The following is a 6,028-nucleotide window of genomic DNA, read 5'->3' as shown; positions in this document are numbered from 1 at the left end:
ACTAAAGAGACTCAGTGGCGCTTGTGAGATTGCCATAGGAGTCTTCTTCCAGCACAAGCTGCCTCTGTTCTGCTGGCCTAGGCAGATCTTTCAAAACCCTAGGACTGGTATGTTACTTCCCCAAGGAAGGATTCCTCGCCTGCCTCACAGGTGAACCCAGATCAGAGTGCAATTGTGGATCACTTCTGCTTTTGAGCTTCCCCTGTACACAAATGTACAAGAACGTTGCTGCAGATGGAGTTGGATTGAAGGATAACTTACCAAAAGTTCTGTTGTTGTTTAGTCGTTTAGTCGTGTCCGACTCTTCGTGACCCCATGGACCAGAGCACGCCAGGCACTCCTATCTTCCACTGCCTCCCACAGTTTGGTCAGGCTCATGTTTGTAGCTTTGAGAACACTGTCCAACCATCTCGCCCTCTGTCATCCCCCCTTGTGCCCTTCATCTTACCAACATCAGAGTCTTTTCCAGGGAGTCTTCTCTTCTCATGAGGTGGCCAAAGTATTGGAGCCTCAGCTTCAGGATCTGTCCTTCCAGTGAGCACTCAGGGCTGATTTCCTTAAGAATGGAGAGGTTTGATCTTCTTGCAGTCCATGGGACTCCATAATTCAAAAGCACCATAATTCCTCCAGCACCATAATTCCAAAGCATCAATTCTTCGGCGATCAGCCTTCTTGATGGTCCAGCTCTCACTTCCATGCATCACTACTGGAAAAACCATAGCTTTAACTATTCGGACCTTTGTTGGCAAAAGTTCTGCATATGCATGCAATGCTTAAATTAGAAGGATATGCAGATCTCAAGAATGACCAGAGGTAGATCAGCTTGAAGAATGGCATTTTATTGATTTTTCTTCTGTTTCAGCTGTTTATGAAATACTATCATGAAAACGAGAATTAATTTCTATAAATTCTAGAATATTTCTATTGTGGCTGCTGGACTTGCTGGGCATGGTTTGGATTGATGTGGGTAGTGCTGCAAAGTATTCTGTTTTGTATTGTGTTTATTAGTTAATAAATAATCAGTGAAGCCTATAGGGGGCAGTCCAAGCTTCATCCAGCTATCTTTTGCTTATTGTCTTTGATAGAGCTGGGATTTTTAGTATCTGCAAAATGTTTTAACTGCAACACCAAGTTATTAATATTTTTTTAAAGTATATATGTTTATCTGAAAACTACAAGGAGATGCACATATTTTTCAAAAGAATTGTCTCTTCACCACAAGAGTCACTCATTTCTCTAAGTCATCGTCTTTGTGTACTGACCCGTTCAGAAACTGGAGGTGCCGTGGAGGCGATGCCTTGAGATTCTTTGCGGGACCCAAAATAATTAAGGCAAACACTTAACAAGAAGAAATAGAAGAAAGCCCCGAGTCTGCACTTGCTTCAGGGCTACTGGAAGATGCTTGTGTGCTTCCAGGAGAATGTGGAAGTAATTACTCATCCAATATGCACTGTGGAATTTGGCTGAGGCGCTGTGTAACTGAATTTGTGTGGCAACTGTGAGCAGTCTGACTTGTTCTGCTAAAATCCTTTCAGAGCTTGTGGGTGTTCCATATTCCACAGGTCTACCAAAATAAACACTCTTTTTGCCTACCTTTGCCTTCCCACACATTAATAAGTAAAAGGTAAGAAGGTGGTTAAGTCCAGTCAAAGGCGACTATGGGGTTGTGGCGCTCATCTTGCTTACAGGCTGAGGGAGCTGGCATTTGTCCACAGATAGCTTTCCGAGTCATGTGGCCAGCGTGACTAAACTTTTTCTGCCGCAACAGAACACTGTAACAGAAGTCGAAGTGCACAGAAATGGCATTTACCTTCCCACCGCAGCACTACCTATTTATCTACTTGCACTGGTGTGCTTTCGAAATGCTAGGTTGGCAGAAGCTGGGACAGAGCAACAAGAGCTCACCCCACCGCAGGGATTCAAACCGTCGACCTTCCGATCGGCAAGCCCAATAGGCTCAATGGCTTAGACCACAGCACCACCCGCATCACGACGTTTCTGTGCTTTGAAGTTTGAATGCATGGAAGACATTAGCTCAATCCCTGTTTCTGTGTAAGGCGTACACAAGAGGCCTTTCAGATATAATTGATGAAAGGTGCTTTCAAGCTGCCCAACTCCTTTCAAGGAACAGAACTAGGTTCAAGAGTAAGAATATAAGAATTTAAGAAGGACCCTGCTGGATCAGACCAAAGACCCATCTGAACCAGCATCCTGTGACCAACCTGATGCTTATGGGGACCCCACAAGCAGGACTGAGGGAAACATCACTTTCCCCGCTCATAATTTCTGGCAACTGATATTCAGAAGAGTTACAACATAGTCACAATGACAAGAAATCCCACGCTGAGAATCTGCTTTAACAGGGTCACTGTAACATGATGCAGTTTGCTAAATAAAACCGTTTTCTTGACTTAATGTGTATACCATGCCTCAGCAAAGCTCCCAGGGTGGTTTAAAAAAGGTAAAGGTACCCCTGCCCGTACGGGCCAGTCTTGACAGACTCTGGGGTTGTGCGCCCATCTCACTTAAGAGGCCAGGGGCCAGCGCTGTCCGGAGACACTTCCGGGTCACATGGCCAGTGTGACATCGCTGCTCTGGCGAGCCAGAGCTGCACACGGAAACGCCGTTTACCTTCCCGCTGGTAAGCGGTCCCTATTTATCTACTTGCACCAGGAGGTGCTTTCGAACTGCTAGGTTGGCAGGCGCTGGGACCGAGCAGCGGGAGCGCACCCCGCAGCAGGGATTCGAACCGCCGACCTTTTGATCAGCAAGTCCTAGGCGCTGAGGCTTTAACCCACAGCGCCACCTGTGTCCTCCCCAGGGTGGTTTACAAAAGCACAAAACATTGAAATAAAATAAATTGCATGTTAAAATCCCAAAACACACTTGATTGGCCTGAATTTCTTACATAAGTAGTCTAGAAACCCATCTTGGGAAGAACTATGCATTATCTAATTTATGCTCTGTTTCTTCCTAATAAGTTTAGTTTAATGATAGTACTGAACTTTTCCAACCCATCTTCCAGCACGAATTGTCTCACATGTCCCCCTCTCTGTTTCTTTGTGCAATGCCTCTGGACTCATTGAGAAAGATATTCTCTCTTCAGCCGTAGGACCAAGCAGGCAGTGTGGCTTCTTAGGATACCATTCTTCTCCATTACTGCACTTTCACACTCTAGCAGAGAAGGTACTGCCGTACATGCAGACTTGGCAAACATACTGCGTTGGGCAGTAGCCAGTGCATAATAGATCTAATTTACCACCCTGTTACCTTTGAATCCTATGAGTAAGCATACTGCTTAGGCACCTTAATAATTGCCAACTGATTTTTTCCCCAACATATAAGCTTCTGAAGCTTATGAGACTAGCAGCTTATTCCTAACTATGTCTACACAGAATTGAATCCAGCCAAATTCACTGGAACTTACTCCCAGTTACATGTGTGGATACTGAGTGACTCCTTGAGTTTTTAGGCAACAACACAGGGTTAGAAGAATAAGGGTCCTAATAGATGAAAAACGAAATAGGGTGTTGGGAGGGTAAGCAAAAACAGACTGCTTTCTCTTTCTTTGGAGAAGGCAAAGCATGGAACATGGCATTATTGCAATGTCTTCCTTCTTCTTTGGCGATCACTCGTTATGTACTGAAGTTCTCACCCTGGGCCAGCAGGGGGATACTGTAGATAGTTATGCAAATGAAGGATTGAAAGTGACGTTCAGTGATTGGATAGTTTGTATGCAAATGAAGGATCGAAAGTGGCCTTCAGTGATTGGATAGTGTTAGAAAGTTGCTACAGTTAGGTTGTTCTGGAGCTCTATATAAGCAGGCTGACTGAGCTCTTCAGTTCAGTTCTGTTCCAGCTTACAAATAAAGAGCTGCTTTGGAAGAATCGCTGTGTCATCTGATATGTTCGCCCACAACTTAACACTCGTAGCCGAGTAAGATGGTCTTCCATTAATATGGTCTTAACAGTGTGTCCGTAGATGACTGTGGAGGCCAATTCTGGATCTGCACGTCCTTCCACAATGGGGACATAGGTTTCTGGGCAGGAGTTGATCATGGTGAGGGTTTGCCAAATGTGGGGTAGCGATGGCTGCACAAACGCTGCTTAATATTCACTTACATCTGACTGCACTAAGCATGGGATTCCATGAAAAAGGTCAATTAATTTGTAACGTTTTGAAGTGCAGCCAGCATACCTGGGGAATTTCCAGTCTCCCATCTCAGTGTGATTTTTATCTCATTCACAGGAAGTGAGGCTCCAAGGCAAGTGGTTGCATGCTATTACCATTGAACAGGAACTGAGAGGTGTATTGAGTAAAGTCTGAAATCCCAGCTAGGATACGATGACTCTCGGTCAGATCCAAAATTGCACTCTGCCTCGGTACTGTATTGTGTTTCTGGCTTGCTTGTGAGGTACACGACACAAGCCCCCAACCTGAAGTAATACTGCGACTACTGACCCTTTATTTCAGGATTCTGCAGCCTACTTTTATGGTGACTTTGCTGAGTTGTTGCTTTTTCCTTCTGCAGTTCAGGTCACGTCAACCACCTGCATGACATGAATACAGTTACGGATAGGAGTGGTGTCAGTCCTGGAAAACCAGCTAGGTACCCTTTTTCCTCACCTTCTGCCCCCACACCATATTTGGGTTCCTGTTTCTTGGGCATGCTTCCTGGTGTGCTTGCACACAGCTTATGTGGCAGTTAGGTGATGTCAGGATTCCCCCCCTCCCCATGTTCCTTCTGATTTGTTTGCAGGTTGACTATATGACAATGAACATTCATCCTGATTTCCTTTCATGTGGTTATACATCTTCCCATTAATCAATCATTCCCCCCACACTTTTTAGTGCATTATCCATCACTTTCCTAACAGCAAAAAGTTTGGCGCTATTTAAAGTAGATTTCTTGTGTCAGACTACTTTAGGTTTTTTTTGGGGGGGGGGATAAATCCCCAGTACAGTGGTACCTCTGGTTACGTACTTAATTCGTTCCAGAGGTCCATTCTTAATCTGAAACTGTTCTTAACCTGAAGCACCATTTTAGCTAATGGGGCCTCCCGCTGCTGCCGTGCGATTTCTGTTCTCATCCTGAAGCAAAGTTCTTAACCCGAGGTACTATTTCTGGCTTAGCGGAGTCTGTAACCTCAAGCATATGTAACCCGAGGTACCACTGTATTCAACCAATTTCCTTTTTGAAAATAGGCAGCTTGAAATTGACTTTTAACCTTTCATCTCAGCTGAATAGTTCTAGGAATGAAGTTTGATTCTCCATTTTATTCTCAATACCAAATGGCTATATATTTTTTAAAAATGAGCGGATATTGCATTTGTAAAAAACCAACAACAACAACCTAGTACAGCAATACCTTGCAACTGTAAGGGGCTGCAGTGTGGATCCAGCCATTACGTGGAAGAGCCTTTAGACTGTGGCTGGTCAAACAGGAAGTTGATGAGTAAAAGGTTTAAATTTCTTCTTGGACTGCTAAGCAGATGAGCAGCATAATTCCACAAGACCTGCGCAACTTCAAAAGCTACCTATTGGCAGTTGATGCGCAACTGAACCGGTTGTTGGTGCCAGTCCCATTGGTCCATCCTTAGATGCCAGAGCCACAAATATATTTGGCAACCTTGGATCATGGCAAAGCTGAATGGTAGTTCTTTGTGCCCTGTTAGATTCCCCCCACCCTCACAATGTAAAGTAGGTGTGATGGCCCGGGAATCAGATTCAGAGGCTGAACCGGAGGAATCCCAGCCTGCACAGGAGTCCCCGCCTCCAGGGCCCGCTGAGCTGGGGCAGGGCCTTGATTCTGAAGCGCCTACACCTGTGCCGGATCCTCAGGAGCAGGCACCAGGTGAATCCACTCTGGCTCCAGAGGTGGTTGAGGACTCAGTGCCTACAGGTGAGTCTCCCCCTGGGTCCAGTAACCCTTCAGCCTCTCCTGAACTGCAGAGGCTCAGGGCAGAGAGGCGAAGGGAACTGGTGTCTCCCAGGAGGAGTGCTCGCCTTAAGGCCAGGAGAGGCGG

This window comes from Podarcis melisellensis, assembly GCF_964234715.1.
Source record: "Podarcis melisellensis genome assembly, chromosome: 5".
NCBI lineage: Eukaryota > Metazoa > Chordata > Lepidosauria > Squamata > Lacertidae > Podarcis > Podarcis melisellensis.
The sequence above is the reverse complement of the archived record's forward strand: the minus strand, read 5'-3'. Positions refer to the sequence as shown.